Consider the following 19062-nt stretch of genomic DNA (forward strand, 5'->3'; position numbering starts at 1 on the left):
TAGACAAATCCTTGAAAAGTATATATATATATATATATATATATATATATATATATATATATATATATATATATATATATATATATATATATATATATTACATAATATATATATTACATATATATATTACATATATATATTACATATATATATTACATATATATATTACATATATGTAATATATGTAATATATATATTACATATATATGTAATATATTAAATTCCAAACAGATAGAGTAGCATATAAATAAAATTATTAGAAGGTTTCGAAATAATAATAATAATTAAAATATATTAAATGTGAAAATCATCCTATGCAATTTGGTGTTCAGGATTATAAAATAACAAATAAATTCTGAAATAATTCTAAGCTTCTAAAATAAAATAGATAAATAAATCTAAATAAATTTATTTTTTATCTTTGTTTATTGTAGGATATATGGAAATTTAGGCAATTTGATAACATAACACTATAAAAAATAAAATATAGAAAAAAAATCTATATTTCTAACAGATGGGGAATACAAATTTAAATCTAAAAAAGGTATGTATTTTTTTATTTAACAATTGCCACCGCTTCAAAAGCAGAAAGTGGACTATAGCGCAGGGCATTCTGGGTAAATGGTTCACTTTTTTTTTCTGACGCCTCCATTTGTGTTTACATTTTGTGAAGAAGAAAGTTGGGTTCACTGTCTTCTTCAGAGGTTTCTGCATTGTTCCCACGCCTGTGGTGGTGCAGCGCCCCCACAGGCGAGGAGGGGAACAGGTTTTTCAAATTGTTTGGTTCATTTAACCCAATGCAGTGTGAAAGAGAACCGCAGCAGCTGAAAATGTAACAAATGTTGCAGCTTTTGGTCCCCAATCAAACCGAATTTACTGACAAAGTCGTGTTTTACCAGCAACCGGTCTTCTAACTGGACCGGGTCGTAGTAGAAGTCTTCTAACTGGAATGATTAAAGAACTTCCGCTGGACGCTCTTTCTACAGTTGTACCTGTGCTAATGAAATGATGGCCCTGGAATGAAACAATTTGCCATACAGTAAACCTTTCAGCTGAAAAAAGCACTTTCTGCAACATATTTATACGCAAAATATTTACAAAGTCTACAAATCACATTACAAGTAGGTTTGTCGCAATAAGTGATAAATCAGTTAATCGCAAGATCAATTAAAATGAGCTCAATCATTTTTGTTTCTATGATTTATTATCCTCCTTTCCTTCTCTTTTTCAAAAACTGGATGACAAAAGTCTTCAATACAGTGTTTTGGTCAAAACTAAGGTTCTTTTTGAAGGATAATTTTGTTTACAGAAACTTTATAATTCCTTTTATTTGTTGTTTTGTTTATTTATTGTGGATATTTAAATATCTTCCTGTTCCAGTGTTAAATGTTCAACTTTGAGAATGTGTTTTTGCCATTCCATTACTTGAAAATGGTCTCAAAACAGCAATATTATCCTTTATCGCAATAACTTCTGAGACAATATCTCGTCCAGCTAAATGTATTATTGTGAGAGGCCTGATTGCACGTGTAAAAATTGAAATGCAGAGTTGAATTCTCCTCATTATTACTTTCTGCAGAGCGTATTTCTGCTTGTTGTTTTCCAGCGGACGGTGAGAAATGTGCACTGTCACTTTTGGAGCTTCCTTCTCCAAAACTTCAGTCAGATTGTGGAGTTTATAACCACAGCTGGAGGCGGCTGCAGGCCCGAAACGAGCTGTGAATATCGAGTATCTGCATCAAAAAAAACTGTTTAGCTTCAGGGAAACCCTCGGCTGCAGTGCGGCGAGGCTCGCTTGGGTTGCATGAGCGTGTTACTGCGAGTGAATGGAGATCGGATTTTAGGTCTGTCTTCATCTCTCTGGACTCCGAGTTGACTCATGAATGCCGAGCAGCGAGGAGGGATGGCTCTAAATAAAGATTTCAGGTCAAAAACAGGAAATGGCTCAGTGAGCAGGGAGGGCAGGGCCATAGCAACACCAACTGGAGAGCAGTGCCGACAGATTCCCTCTCTCCCCCTCTATCTTTCTTTATTTATTCCTTGCTCTTCTTTTACTTCCTGTTCTGAGCAGCAGCCACATTTTACCACACTGGGTACTCACATTTCAGATGCATTCATCCAAAGACGCAGCAAGCGTATACGGCCGTTTTGGTCCGTCTTTATTTCCCTTTTTATGAGGCTGAGACTGCGAACCTGACTCACGGTGACTCTGGTCTCGCTCGCCGTTCAGAGCATGAAGCTACCCGCCGCTTCCATCCATCACCGTGTTGCACCTCCGGGTGGTAATGTGATGGACTGGACGGTCATCTGAATTAGATCATCAACCATTTTGGGTCCATTTATACTGGAAACAAGCTGAGCTCTTTTTCAAAGCCTGATAAGGATATATTAATGCAACAGATGAAATGATTAATCAGATTAATCATGATGAATCGATTACTGAAATAGTCATCAACTAATTTAGTAACCAGTTAATCACTAACTGGAACATACAAACTCAAAAAACGGTTGTTTGCTGAAAGAACAACACACTCAGGGCAATAATTAACCCAAAACTATATTAAAAAAATATATGGTTTTTGTATTTAAAGGAACAGTATTATGTATTTTACAAGCACAATAAACTAACTATGTTAGCTTTGGTTGTTATATAGATGTTATCCATATCAAATATGACATAAAAGAAATTTTACTTTGTAATTTAATGCCTTCAAATTGGGCCTCTGTCTCTTTAACAATTTGTTGTCTTTCTAAAACTCCACCTTCAGAAAGTCATCGCAACATGGCTCCTCTATTAACCCTTTAGTTGCTCGTATAACGAGATGTGCAGTTCCACCAGGTGTTTGCTAATTGCTGCAGGCTAGTCTGAAGGAGCTGACTGGGGGAGTGATGGGGGAGTGCTGCTAGGTCAGGCAGAAGCTCGTTAGCTTAGAAACTGCAGCTCTGAAGCGGAGCTTTGTCTCGAAGGCAGAGCTACTTCCACCCAGGCATTTAGCATGGCTTAGTGGTTGCCATGGAGATTAAGCGATTTCTCAAACATGCATGAAAGAACCTAATCAACACTCCAGGTATGTTTTTGATAATGGAATAACTTCATAGCATGAGGTAAAGCTCAAAAAAGACAATTTAACCTAATCTAACATCGTCAGAATAACAAAATGCTCAGGTAATCATTAGCTGCACTATGACTGGGCAATAAATCAATTTGATCAATTAATCGATTGTTTTGGTTTTGGAAGACAACATTTTTGGAAAACGTGTCATTTTGTTTTTTCACCAATACGCTCTGTCAGCTTACACAGTTCAGAATGCTTTAAAATTTTGGCTGTAAAATATAAAATTTCAAGCAAACAGATCCTTTTCAAGACACTAAAAAATGTTATTGTGTTGAGTGTTTTTTTTTTTTTTTTTGTTTGGGTTGTTTTTAGAAGTAGTAGAAACCTCGATGGAAGTAAAAAAACATGAAAAATGTGAATTTAATTTTACGCATCCCCTTTAATGTTTGGTAAAAATCACTGAACGTATAAATGCGTCGCAAGACCAACCTTGACATGAACTTCACCGTATGGAAAGTTTACAAAACAAAACTGAGCATTTCGGGAACTTGATATTTAACTTCAACTTATCCACTCCCATTATCTTGTTTTTCACATCAATACTTTTAAAGAGCGTATATCAGAAGCATTTATCTGGCGTGGTGAGCAGTTTCGTTATACATTTGTACAATTCTTCACTAAATAACCAAAAGCAAAGGAAAACGGAGGATGCAGGGAGTAATCCCATCTAATTATAGATTGTTAACATAATAAATGTGAAAAAGGGAATATCTCAATCTGTTAAAATAAAGCCTGGAGTACTTTATGAGGATCCTTTGTACACCCACAGATTGAATGATCGTTTTGAATCAAACTGTTGCCCCAAAATTCAAAGCCGACTCGTTAGAAGATTCCTGAACATCTTTGAGTTTTCTGCACAGTGAAACCCTTGAAAATCTCAGCTGAAAGAATAAAAGTTAAAGCAGAGAGAGGCATCCGCATGCGCTGGGAGACTTGAGGGTGTGTGGCGAGAATATTAACACCGTCGGACTTGGGCGTGGTGCAGAGGGCCAACATGGAGAGGAAGACAGGTGGGAGGGGCCAGGGAGGGGAAGCCAAAAAACACCCAGCTGCTTTCTTTCCCATTCTCTCTCCCTTTGTCTCTACCTCCTCCTATTCTCTCCTTTTGTCTCTTTACCAGTCTGTTTATTGGTGTCCATCTTTTCCCCGTCTGCACCATGCGCAGCTGTTGCCTCAGTCACAAACTCCCCCACTGGAAGGCTTATTAATTATATGAAATATCCACGAATCGCTCTTCGTTTACACCAAATATTTCTGATATGAATGTGGAAAAAAAGGTAAAAACAAAGCTAACAAAAAGCCTGTTTGTGTTCCATACAAATACGTACAAAATGCACCATCGTTCATTCTTCCCATTAAAGTTAAACTTTTAAAAATGACTGCAGAGTAAATGTGAAACAGTAAATTACAGGTAATTAAATCAATTAATTGCAATTTGTGAAAGAAATGCTCCACTTTAAAAGAAACTGAACAGTCAGAATTTTGAAAAGTGCTGCAAACATTTATGAAGTAGTTGCAACTTATGCCTGATTTCCTTGACTTAGCTGAATGATTTATGTTTGGAAACGCAAATTTGGTTACAACAACTTGTGGAACATAATCCATTTTAATAATTGTCGTTTTGTTTAATTATTTTGAGTATTTAAAATGTTTTATAGTTCCAGTGTTAAATGTTCTTCAGAAATTAAAGTTTTTTAATTTTGAGGGGGTGAACTTGCATTAATATGCTATTATTATTATTTTATTAGTTCAAACTGGTCTTAAAATGACATTATCATTTATAGAAATTATTTCTGGGAATATTTATCATCCAGCAAAATTTGTTATTGTGACAGCATTGCTAAAGAAGGTGGCATCAGAAAGTTGTCCTTAATTATCCTGATATAGATCATTACTTCAACAAAAAACTAGATATTTGTGTTTAATAGTGGAGGAGAGGTTCATATGACAATGTGGTTGGAAACCATATCCCAATAGAGGCATTTCGTATCAGTCAATATTGATAATTATTTATGTGTCTTGTTTGTTTTAATTATCTGAAATGCTACCAAACTGTTAGCATGCCGTTTCCCGTTTTATCCACAGTTTTCTCTTCACACGGCTGTTTATTGTTAAACAGTTATGAGGCTCGATGACAAAACCTTATGCATATTTGACTTCTTTCCTTTGAATTTGTGTGCACAACACCTGTACATTTAAGGACATAAGACAGCCTAAACATTAATGACTAAAGCCTCTCAGTGCAAAACATTTTTAACTTTTAAGATTGGGAGTTGAGCCTAAGAAAATGAGAGCGAAAGTTAAACAGAGAGACACAGAAACAGAAAATAAAGAAAGGGAGGGAGATGTGTTTCTTCATGATGGGTTGGACGCCTACAGTGTCAGGTGACTTACAGGAAAGAAGTTGTTTTCTTTCTCAGTCTGTCTTCTTCACCCTCATTGTTTTTTTCATAAACCTCCCAGATGAATTGTTGTTTTCTCATCAGATTAATTAATCAGAGTGCAAATGTCAAATTGAGCCACAACTAATGCATCAAAAATGTTGTAAGTTCATGAATTATTTAGCTGGAGATAAATGTTTTCTTGACTTTCAGCGCAGATCTATTAGGAACAAGAGTGAAGAGTTTTTGTTTTACTTGATTTAGGGTTGACTTGTGTGAAAAAGCTTAACTGGTTGGTTGAAAACTGGTTGGTGAGACACATTCCAGTCCAACAAGTCACCATTAGCTTTGCAATAAATAGAAAATAGATCCCTCTCTCTACTGTGCCAAAAACTCAACGTAAACTTTTAGTTCTGCGCTGAATATTTGAGGTACGGTTGTGAGAAAATACTAGTGATGCAAGTAATACTGGAAGTGAGGATAAACAGCAGTAGTAATAGTAAATATATTCAGAGTTACTGCCTATTTCAGATTTGTTTTAGTGTAATTTTATGCGTGCATTCCTCACCCACACACATCTTTGATGCCTTCAGCAATAAATCCTGCAGTTTTTTGGGGATTTGTTTTTAAAAGCACAAGTCAACCAGAAATGCAGTGAAAACTGTGTGCAGGGAGACACTGAAGGCCAAAACAGGAAGGTCATTAATCATCGACGGAAAGTGAGCCGACTCAGAAGTCATGGAGCACAAGGAAGCAGCGGCAGCGATTCAACTTTAGAGATTAACCGGTTGTTCGCCCTCTTCTTTTTTTTTTTTTTTAGTTTTTCCGCACTCTAGAAAACTCTTTTCAAGATTTATGTTCGTGAGAGTACAAAAGAGTCATTTGGTACTTTTTTTTTGCATTAAAAATTCCAAACAAAATCCAAACAGAAAAGAGAAAATATCATGCAGGATAATCTAAACCAATCCACAACCATCTTAAAACAACGATTCTCCTTTCTATCTTTACTTTAAGTAGATTTATTTTATATTTATTCGTTTTTCTGCATTTAAATTGTCACTGCAGCAGAAAGTACTGCGTCTTACTAATATTTCCTGTACTATAAGTAACTCCTGAAATCACTATTTTCTTCTAGAAGTGATGTGGACACCTGCTCTATGATCAGTCAAACTGAAACAGAGAAAAAGACGCCAAAATTTCAGAAGAAGCCGCTAACTTCCTTCAGTTAGATCTAATAAATAGTTGGAGTTCACTCTAATACAGAAAAGCCTTCTCAGAAAACTGGTTGCCATGGCAATTCCCTCCACTTCTGTGGAGCAGAGGGGCGGAGTCAAAAAAGAGGCAAGAAAAATGTCTCAAACAAAGAGTCACTATGTAAACATTAAACATTAAATCAAAAATATTTCTTATTCTGTTGAAGGCAGAACTTTTTGTTGTTCACGCACGCTAACCTTTACGCTTCTACAGCGTTTTATATTGGAGATATTTAAGATTAGAGACTCTGATACCATAAATTGAAAGAAAAACTCAAATCTGGAATATAATAAGAGTCAATCAGAGTTTGAGTGTGTCCACCCAGTCAAGTGTGAATTAACAGAAAAATACAAATCATACAGCAATGAGAAACTCCCTGTTAAAAATAGAAAAAATACACATGTATAATTTGTACATGTGCAGAAGAAACCATGGGTATAAAAGTAGTTTCAAAGAAAAAGTTTCACAGCCACAACGTCACGCCCAAAGATCAACATTTTGTAGTAAAAACTGAAATAAAATCTGAATTGAAAACTCTGATTGAATAAAGCCTGTGAACACAGTGAGAACTGATGACTTGGATATGTAAAGAACTTAAATACAAAACTTTATTGTTCAGTCAAAATTTCAACAGGAGGGTAGATTCACATCAGTCATTTTTAGTCCGCTTTAATCAAACTCTAGTTTGTCTAGAAAGTCTGGTTTCTTTGGGTATGTGGGAATGCGTAATCGAACTATGATGCGTACCGGTTTGAACGCATATGTGAACATCAAGAAAATGTTCCAAAAGGAAGTGGACTACAGCGCAGGGCATTCTGGGTAAAAACAACCAAAACAAACATGAGAGTCTAATGTTGCTTTCACAAACATGTTACGCATGTCAAAAACCCGTCTAGCGTTTGAGTTTTGAGTTTGAGGCATGTGCACTTTGAATGTAGATGAGTTATAGTGCGTTCACACCAAACGTGTTTTGAGCATCAGGTTTACATTCAAGGTCTATGAGGAAGCGTGTCGAGGGCGCGTCAAAATCGCTCTTGCCGTTGTTTTCCGTTGCCGGTCTATTTGTCGGATGCGATTGATGCGTTAAATACTCCAAACGGTTCGAATCTCGACGTGCTAGACACTCGAAATTCCTCTGAATGTAAACCGGACGCGCCTGAGGCTCAAAACGTGTTTGGTGTGAACAAATCATAACAGCAGCAGGAGAAAGCGCACATTTTAAAAAATGAAATAAAATCAAAAACAAGGGAAATCATATGATTAAAATCTGATTCTACTCCATTTTATTTGCATTTTGTGAAAAGGGAAGTTCTGCACAGTGTCTTCTTCAGAGATTTTTATGTTGTTTCCTTCTGTAGTTCTTGTTGCAGCGCCACCACAGGCGAGGAGGGGAACAGGTTTTTCAAATGGTTTAGCTCATTTGGCACAATGCAGTGAGAAAACGAAATGCAGCAGCTTAAAATGCAACAAATGTTGCAATTTTTGTCCCTAATCCAACCGAATCTACAAGATCATTTCGGCAAAGGAACTACACTTCAATTAAAGCGGACTAAATAGAGCAGGTGTGAAAATGCATTTTTATACATTTGTTTAAATATTTCAGCATCAATCTAGTATATATTTTTTTACTTTGGACTAGCGCAGAGTCAGATTCTCCTATCCTTGCTAAAAGACAGCGTTGCTACTTCCTCTGTTGCTGCTGCCCTCCTACGTCAGGCCAGACTGGCTGAGTCAGCTCCGCTGCTCTATCACGATTCAGTCTGACACACTTTCCCTCCCCCTGCCTTCCCTCATGAATCTCTTCATTCACTCCGAGCCGTGGTCAAAACTCCTCTTTCTGTTTTCTCCAACTACGCTTGCCGCTTTTATATCTCTCCCTGATGATGCATAAACATCCCCCAACATCAGATACTCCCCGTCTTTCTCCTCTGTCTTGCTCCCTCTCTTTCTCTCTCCCCCTCCGTGCTGGCTGTCTTCAGGGCAGCAGAAGGGAAGTGAATGGCTTCAGCCCTCCCAGCTGGTCCCATCACCCAGCAACTCACAGCAAAACAAAAGAGCGCACACACAAGCCTACAAACAGCTAAGCCACACACACACACACACACACACACACAGAGGTTCACAAGCAGATGACTTTCTGCATGCTCTCAGTCATTCGCAGATAGATATGCAGATGTACACACATACCCCTGCCCCCCGCCCCACCTTTGCCCTTCCAAATTTACATCAGCCCCCCCCAGTCTTCATCCACCTCCCAGCACCCGTTTCCAGACGCCCGGCCCTTTGTCCGCACTTCCCTCTGCGCGTACAATAAAGACGTATGAACATGTGTTGGTCTGCAGAAAGATAAAAAAGGCTTGAAGAGCGAAGCCTGCAGTAAATGCACAGTTTGTGTTAGTGGTGCATGCATGTTTTTACGTGCAGCCATGCAGCTTTCTTTAACTCTGTAAAGATGCATGTAGGAAATCAAGAAAGCACAATGGAAGCATCTTCTGTCATTTTCAGGTGTTTGAAATGTTTGCTAAAGTATCCTCAATTTTCCATCTTACAACTAAACTTTAACATAATTTACTGCTAGGGCTGCAACTAATAATAGATTTTTTTTTTTAACTGGCACATTCTGCAGATTTTTAACTAAAACGCTTAAACATTTTCTATACAGTATTGGTAACATTTAAAAATACAAATAAACAAATAAGAAAATAAAATTTTATTGCCTAAAATGTAACAGCATAGTGTTCTTTTAATGTACAATTTGTAGCAAAAAATGCAACAAATGAGGCTAAAAAAAACTTTTAACATCAACATGTGAAAAGTTTGGTCCTTTCTGCTCGACTTAATCTGATTTGCTGATTATTTTTGGTATTGGTATTGATAATTGAATAGCAAAAGGTGCTAATTAGGATTTTTTTTTACAAAATTTGTTTCAGGTGAAGCTGAAAATGCGACTTGTTTAGTTTTAAGTAGAACAAAGGATTTTTTGCAAAATGTTAAAGTTTTTCTTGTAGTTTTGGCTTCTAAGCTGCTCAGATTAATTGCATTTCTGATTAAAGTTTTCCTTTGGATGTTTTGTAAATTGTTTTATGATCTAATTGACTTGAACTTTCAAAGGGACCTTCCTTGATATTCTTGAAGCTGTTTGCTCCCAAACAAACATCTGCAGCTTTCGCAGAAAAGCTGCATTTATACTGAAGTTAATTTTACTTTTTTATTGATAAATATCAGAGTGAAGGGATCTGAATGCAAAAACACAACGCACTTTTCAGATTTTATCATTGTTTTCCAAAAATAACAATAATATATGAACTTTGTGTTGGTCTACCAACTAACTGTCTATATTTACAGCCTTCAGGGTTCATTGTTTTTTGTTTTAACTAGAACCAGGCTCAATTGCGGCGCTGCGCACGTCATCATCCAGCCGGAGACCCAAACAATAATCTCACCAAATGCTGCTTTGCACCACTGACTCGGATATCAGAGTGTTAAATGGCTGCCAAACCGTCACAGCAGCGTGGAACAAAGTATATAATCATCAGGTCATAATCATGCAGCCGCTGGAAGCCAAATATCCCCAAATCAGTGCCAGCCCATTGGTTGTCTCTCACTCGTTTTAACAGTTATCCTCAGCTGACTTTATTTTTAATGTCAGAAAAATGAAGCTGCCAAAGCAACACTTGCAGCTGATGAAAGAGAGCGCGCTCTGCAAAAAACTGAGACGCTGAAGAAACTTATGAGGGCAAAGTTGAGTCAAGACGAGTGTTTAAAACCTAAAACATGGTGGTGGCAGCATCAGGGTGTGGGGATGTTTCGCTTCCAGCAGTACTGATGCAGCTGAAGCTAGACTGGCTTCAGTTATCCTCCTCTATCGCTGCAGTTATGCTGCTAGTAAAAGGACAAACTGACTGTTAAATCTTTACTTTCATAAATATGGAAAGTTTTCCTACATCAGTTCATGTGTCTTTTTGTGTCTCTGCTCTGTGATCACTTGGAATGACAACAAACAATAATTCAGCAAGCGGTTTCCAGCTGACTAAATGTGCAGGAGCTCCGCTTGGGTTGCTAGGTAACAGAGCATTGCCCAGGTTTTCGCCACGGCTCATTTTCCAGTCACCAAAGCACATTAACTACGAACCATATCTCAATGTTTACACTCAAGCCTGAAAATGACTCCAAACAGATGTGAAATTATACATCCGTACATCTTTGAAAAGCACAAGTGGAGCCTCCTGCACAACCAACAAGAATGCAACAAGTGGTTTCCAACTCACCAAATGGGCTGGAGTTCTGCTTGGGTTGCTAGATAATGGCACAGTGCCCAGGTTTTTGAAACAAATAATTTTCCAGACACCAAAAACATCAACTTATTGCCAAGATAATGTCTTAAGCACTTTTACTTTTTTTAGAAGTAGAAAAGACATAAATAGAAGAAACAAAACCTGAAAGATGTGAATTTTGAATAATAGCTCCCCTTTAAATTTCACCAGCTTTGCCAAAAAGAGACTCAACCATCCAACTAGAGCTGTGCTAAGAATAGAAACGTGCTAAACCTGTTTAGCCAAACAATAGTGGTGGTGTATGTATATATTTGAACTGTATGCACAGTTTAGGGAAAAACTTACTCAACTATTTTATGTATTCCCTTCATTTCACGCAGCATTTTAGGTGTTTACTACACTTATCATTTCCTCATCGCTAGAAACTGATAGTGGTACCAATGTGAGTGGAACTACAGCGCTATGCTAGGCGCTGAGAGCACATGCTCAGCTAGGAGACGTGTGTGGGAGGGGGTATTCCAGCCGAGTACATGATGTAACAGACTACTACACAGGTAGTGCAGCACTGAGTCACTGAGGAGAGGGAGGAAACATGATATCCTCCCAAAGATTCGCCCTGCGTATGAATGACTTTATGTACATCCATCCATCTTTGCTTCATCCATTATTAATGTTTCAGGTTTTCCTTTGGCTTCCTTCTACTAACGCTGCTCTAACCGACATTCGATCCCACTTCTCCATGTGGTTTTCTGCACACCAGCATGTTTGTACACTAAGTTAATGGGCCTCAGACCTGAACTTGTTTTGTCTTGTCTAGCCTGGATCTCTGATTGCAGCACAAAACGTCCTCAACGCTGGACAGTTAGCGTACTCTAACTACATCTGTACAACATGCTGCAGGGTACAAAGAGTGACGGATCTTTATGTTTCCATTTCTTTCAGTCTGAAAAGGCAAACAAAAGTCAGTGTTTCTTTTTTTTGTTTGGTTTGGGGGGGGTTTTACCAATTTTGACTGTTTTTAATGTCAAGGGCACTGTGCTCTGTTTGCAAAAAATGCCATAAATTGTGTAAAAATTATATTGAAAAATGCCTCTCAACTCAGCTGATTAATCTACTGTAGATCAGGACTTTAATTAAGACCTTGATGGTTGTTGCAAAAGTTATTGTTATATGCCTCCAACTACCTTAGCAATTGTATTTTTAGATCATAAATGCAACAAAATTTGAACCACTCATGTTTCTTGTGTTTTTTAAACAGACAATATGCAACAATTATCAGTGGTGTTCCACAAGGTTCTATTCTACGGCCACTTTCGTTTTCTTTTTAATGAGCCTGCGCCATTTATAGCAGTACAAATGAGAAAAGACTCTTTGTGTTGGCCTTTCTTTTCAGCCTGAAAGGCCCAAACAAAAATATGTTTCTTATGGATTTTCAAAATGTTTAACTGTTTTTAAGACAAAACACTAAGAGCTCTGTGTTTTTTTTAATGACAGATGGACAATCTACCCAACATAAATCGCACAAAAATCCTATCTCAGTATCTTAGCAATTTTATTTATAGAGCATAAATGCAAAAAACATTGGACCCACTTGTGTTTTTTAAACAGACAATATGCAACAATTATCAGTGGTGTTCCACAAGCCTCCGTTCTAAGTCAACTTTTGTTGTCTTCCATAAGTTGGCATCATCTGTACGAAAGAGTGACGGCTCTTTGTTTCCTTTGCCTTCACTCTAAAAGGACAAAAAACATTTAGTTTCTGAAGGTTAGTCAGCCTTTTTGGATGTTTTTAAGTTAAATTTCAGGTTTGGTATATCCAGAGTTCAGTGTTTCCGTTAAAGAAATGACAGATGAACAATCTGACATAATTTGTGCAAAAATCATGTCTCAGAGCCTGAGAGATGCATCACATTTCAGCTGATTAATCCACTGCAGACCAAACATTTCACTAACAGCTTGTTGTTGTCATATGCTTCAAACTACCATAGCTACTGCATGTTTTGAGCAATTATGCAAAGAAATTGGAACCAGTTATGTTTCTTGGGTTTTTTTAAACAGACAAAGTGTAGCAATTATCAGTGGTGTTCCACAAGGTTCCGTTCTAAGTCCATTTTAGTTTTCTTTTTACATCCTAACATAAGTTGGCAACTTTGCCTTCAGTCATAGAAGGCAAAAAATCCGACCTTCTGAGGTTTAGTCAGCCATTTTGGATGTTATCAAGTTATATTTTAGGTTTGTTATATCCACAGCTCAATGTTTTTGTACAGATGGATGAATTAACTGGCACAAAGTAAGCAAAAATCATGAGAGATGTGTCATAATTCAGCTGATTATTACCAAGCCTAATGCATATCAACACACTGCTGCAAAATTACAGTGATTTACCTCACTGAATATTTTTTAGTCTTCTTTCCAGTATTTTACTATAATTTTTTATCATATTTGACTCATAATTGAATGCATTAGCATCTCCACCTGCTAGTTAGCTTCATCCACGCTACAGTTTTAAAGCTACTACTCCAGTCTGAGACCATTCAGACCAGAAGGGTGGGGTTTTTCTGACCTGCAGGTCCATCTTAATAAGCTTACTGCAGGTTCTGCATGTTGGGAGGCTGAGCAGAAGGTCAGAAGTTCGAGTCCAGCAGATAACCCCGCAGGAGTGGAGGAGACGCAGTGGAGTAACGGCGTTCTTACCGAGGGATTACTGAGTGCCGATGCTATCATCACAACCACTCTCCCATTGACTATTTATAGTTCACACCGCTCCGTCTCCCTCTCTTTCTCCGTCTAATTCTCTGCATTGAATGCCAACTGCATTAAAAGGAGACGGTCTGTAACAGGCCGAGAGTCGGAAAGAAATATAATACCTTGCCATGGCAACCAATAACAACAGTCCCGCGAGCACAGAGCAAAGAATACGTTCAAGTGCATCAGGAATTAACGCAAAAAAAAAAAAAAAAAACACAAGACATTTCCCACACCAAAAAGTACGCAAAAACACCAAAGTGATCGCCTTAACAACACCTCCAATAATGATTATCTGTCAGAAAATGTATGTAGTTCACCTTATTTTGTGTTAATTGTACCGAAATAGTCCGAACTGCACAGCGAGGGTACATGTTGATAAAAGTTAAGCTAGCATAGCTAACCTACTCTCCACTTTCTTATCTATATTTTTAATTAAAGCTTTTTACTGACCTGTGAAGTGAGTCCCTTTGGACCTTGTTATCTTGCTGTCATTGCGTTTTCAATTAAAATTTTGCGTCCCTTTTTCAGATTCTTTGCTCGTGTAATTTTCCCGACCACCGATATTCCTGACTCAATGCAAAGCAACGGCGCAGTGAGTCACGTGACGTCCAGCCCACTAGATCACAGAGCAGACTTTCCATTTACGTTTTACAAAGGAATTTTAAAAGCATTACCTGTTAATGCTTTGAATACAGCGTGCAGCAGCTGCTGCCGAGTCACTGTTCGCACATGGATGCAGGCACATAAAGAGAAAAAGGAGCAGGAAATATTGGTGGGGACTGTCCCGGTCAGGCTAAAGTTGGTGGGGACTTGTCAGAGTTTGGCCAACAACTACTTTTTGTTGGCCAAAATAAGTTTACATTTACATTTATTTATCTGTTTTATATTTTTCTTTGACATAAAGGGTGATTTTGTGTTTATATATAAATCTATTTTTTATTCTGATGACTGTTTATAAATAAAAGTAGCAAAAACTGTTTTGAAGTAATTTGATTTGGCCAATTCCAATATTTTTTTAGTTTAAAGCAGAAAATGTGTTTATTGTATTTAAAATATATATTGTGATATTAATTTTTGGCATCATTGCCCTTCCTTATTTCATGCATGTTCCTCCAGGCTGTTTCATGTGTTCAGGTTCTGGATTGTTCGCGTTTAAATGCGAGGCGGATGCTGATTTTGCCTGAGAGAGCGATGTCTGAGCAGGAAGCAGGGAGGACCTGAAGCACCTTAATCTGGATTAACGGCTAAATTAGAAGGTTGCTCCTGTAATCCCACTGACAAAGGTTCATCAGCGCCGCATCCATCTGCTGCGGCCTGGACGGGTCGCCAGGCAGTCCACACACAGAGAGACGCATGAAGATGATCAGGTTGTTGCATTTGTGTGTGTGAATGTTTAAGACTGAAGGCAATCAAAGCAAACACACGCAAACACCCGCACACACCTACACAGCCACGCGCGCACACACACACACACAAACACACACAGCCACACAAGCACACAAACACAAACACACACACACACACACACACACACACACACGTGTTCAGCAGGAGCAACAAGTCTCAGTGCAGCTCCCCATCAGGAGACAGAATGAGCTTCAGGAGAAACTGTTGCATAACGAAGCTGCAACAGCAGTAATCCACAATGGATGGATGGACGGATGAATGAATGAATGAATGAATGAATGGATGGATGGATGGATGGATAAATGGATGGAAAGAAGGATGGATGGATGGACAGAAGAATGAATGGATGGATGGATGGATGGATGGATGGATGGATGGATGGATGGATGGATGGATGGATGGACAGAAGAATGAATGGATGGATGGAAGGAAAGAAGAATGGACAGATGGATGAATGTTTGGATCATTCTGGAATGAATGGATGGACAGAAGAATGGATGGATGGATGAATGGATGGATGGACAGAAGAATGGATGGATGGATGGAAAGAAGAATGGATGAATGGATGATGGACACAAGAATGAATGGATGGATGACATCCATATAAATACGGACTGTGGGAGAACCACAGTGCTGGTTCTGTTGGACCTCAGTGCAGCTTTTGACACTGTTGACCATGACATATTACTGAATCGACTGGAGAGTTGGGTCGGACTCTCCGGTCCAGTGCTTAACTGGTTTGAATCTTACATAAAGAACAGGGATTTCGTTGTTTCAATTGGAAACTTCTCATCAAAGAGGTCAAAGGTCACATGTGGGGTACCCCAAGGTTCAATCCTAGGACCCCTCTTATTCAATATCTATATGCTTCCACTAGCTCAGGTTATAACAGGAAATAATATTAGCTACCATAACTATGCAGATGACACACAGCTCTACATTACGACGTCACCAGGTGACCTTTGACCCCATCCAATCACTGAACAGATGCTTAGAACAGATAAATGTGTGGATGTGCCAAAACTTCCTCCAGCTGAACAAAAACAAGACTGAAGTTATTATTTTTGGACCTAAAGAGGAACGATCTAGAGTCAGTGCACAGCTTCAGTTATTACAACTAAAAACCAGTGATCAGGCCAGAAACCTGGGAGTAGTGATGGACTCTGACCTGAACATTCAGAGCCACGTAAAGACAGTCACAAAGACGGCCTTCTATCACCTGAAGAACATTTCCAGGATTAAAGGACTAATGTCTCAGCCAGATCTAGAGAAACTCATCCATGCGTTTATCTTCAGTCGTATTGATTATTGTAACAGCGTCTTCACAGGTCTGTCCAACAAATCAATCAAACAGCTGCAGCTGATCCAGAATGCTGCTGCTCGTGTTCTCACTAAAACCAGGAAGATAGATCACATAACACCAGTTTTAAAGTCCCTCCACTGGCTCCCTGTAGCTCAAAGAATAGACTTTAAAATACTGTTGTTAGTTTATAAATCACTGAATGGTTTAGCACCACAATACATTAAAGATTTGCTGCTGTTGTATCAACCTTCCAGAACTCTCAGGTCTTCTGGTTCTGGTCTGCTCTGCATCCCCAGAACCAGAACCAAACGAGGAGAAGCAGCATTTAGCATCTATGCACCAAAAATCTGGAACAAACTTCCAGAAAACTGTAAAACAGCTGAAACACTGACTTCCTTTAAATCTCAACTAAAAACCCACTTGTTTAGAGTTGTATTTGAAACGTAATCAATTGCAAATTTATTGATGTTGTGTTTTTATTGTTGATTCTATGTTGCATTGTATTTTGTGTTTGATTTGATGTAAAGCACTTTGAAATGCCTTGCTGCTCAAATGTGCTATACAAATAAAGTTTGATTTGATTTTGATTTGAAGAATGAATGGATGGATGGATGGATGGATGGATGGATGGATGGATGGATGGATGGATGGATGGATGGATGGATGGATGGATGGATGGATGGATGGAAAGAAGAATGGATGGATGGATGGGTGGATGGAAAGAAGAATGGATGGATGGGTGGATGGAAAGAAGAATGGATGGATGGGTGGATGGAAAGAAGAATGGATGGATGGATGGGTGGATGGAAAGAAGAATGGATGGATGGATGGGTGGATGGATTTCTATAAGCATCTCTTCTGTAAAAAAAAAAAAACACCTTGTTGAATAAACTTTATTTTATTAATTTTTTACAGCGGATCAGAGACTCAGGAACTAAAATATTCTCTACCTCTGGTTCTTGTTCCATTAAGAGTCCAAATAAATTCCAAGACTTTTCCAAACTTTTCAAGACAGATAACCAGGAACTAAAATCAGTTTTCAAACACGAGGAAAATAATCAAATCTGGTCTTTTTTTATCTGTGTATTTTATTAATATATATATATATATATATATATATATATATATATATATATATATATATATATATATATATATATATATATATATATATATTTAGCTATTTAAATCTGATCTATCACTTTGGTGAAAGTTTCTGTGAAATTCAAAATGTTTCATCATTTACCAAATTAAACCGAGTTAATCCGATTGTAAAATCTCAATCAAGTCACATTCAAGTGATCAATTTACTCAACTTTTCCTGTTTCACCTCAAACCGGTGAATAAATTCCGCTTAATTCCCAATTTTTTTCGGCGCAGATTTGGCGCCATGCCGGTTTATTGACGAGTGACAGCACCGCCGCGACGTAACGGTAATTCCACGCAGCGCTTTTCCACTCGGCTGACGGAAACATCCCAGTCCGTCAACAACAAACAACCGAGACACTTTACAACAGCAAACGTGTTTTTGACACGGAAATGTCTCGGGAGACACCGCGACTGACAAGTGAACCGCAGGAATCCCGCAGAGTTCAAGCCCGCACTTTGAGACACTCACCCTCCGTGGGAGACACGTCCAGCACGGTGACCGAACCGGAACACAGAGGTGGAGAAATAAAATGTGTTCGGGGAGGAAATCCACTCCGTCCGGCGCCGGGAGGTCTGCTGGCTGCCGCACCTGAAGACCCAAAGTCCGCTGTGGAAAACCAGCCAAGGCGAAGTAACATCAGCCAGGCTGCTGGTGCGTTCAAGCGCCGCGCAATCGAGTAGGAAATGGGAGCCCACTGCACTGTCAGCGACTCAGAAAGCTATTTTTAGATTTTTTGGCACAGAGCCGGTCCGAAGGCTTCAGGGGGCCCAAACAGAATATTGTTTTAGATAATATCACATAGCAAATATCTGGTATTTACATTAGCAGAGTTCACTTCATAATTTATATGTTATTTATGGCCAGAGGTGGACAGAAGTTAAAAAAATTAAACACAAGTAAAATTGCTGAAAAAGTAGTGACTTGAATTGTGATTATAATCTAAAAATTTTTCTCAGAATTCTCATTTTAATCTCAAAATTCAGACTTTCATCTAAAAATATGGACATTCATCTTAGAAGTCTGACATTTCTCTCATAATTCTGACTTTAATTTAGAAATTGGGACTTTAATCTCAGAATTTTGACTTTTTTTCTTGGAATTCTCACTTACATCTAAAAGTTCTGATTTTAATCTAAACATTTGGACATTAATCTCAGAAAACATTCACCACAAACATCTGACTTTAATCTGAAAATCCAGATGTTAAATCTCGGAATTTTGACTTTTTTTTTTCCAGAATTCTGAGTTTATTCAGTCACTTCATCTCAAAATTGAAAATGTGGACTTTAATTTGAGAATTCAGACTTCTTTCTCAGAATTCAGTTTTTAATCTCATCTTGTCCACAATATGACACTGCCACCATCGTGCATCACCATAGGAGAGTTGAGTTCAGGTCAATATGCAGTGCTAACTTTCCTTTTCATTTAG

The 19062-nt window shown here is 38.1% G+C and overlaps 1 protein-coding gene across 1 annotated transcript in view; it reads right to left on the minus strand.

Moving 5' to 3' along the window:
• Positions 1-18287, minus strand: part of sertad2b (SERTA domain containing 2b) — a 40814-nt gene extending 22527 nt beyond the window's left edge. The window contains exon 1 of the mRNA XM_044135796.1: positions 18102-18287. The gene's annotated coding sequence lies outside the window, so the exon portion shown is untranslated. The remainder of the gene's footprint in view (positions 1-18101) is intronic.
• Positions 18288-19062: the final 775 nt, after the last annotated feature.

This window comes from Gambusia affinis, linkage group LG13 (genome assembly GCF_019740435.1).
Source record: "Gambusia affinis linkage group LG13, SWU_Gaff_1.0, whole genome shotgun sequence".
Taxonomy (NCBI): Eukaryota; Metazoa; Chordata; class Actinopteri; order Cyprinodontiformes; family Poeciliidae; genus Gambusia; species Gambusia affinis.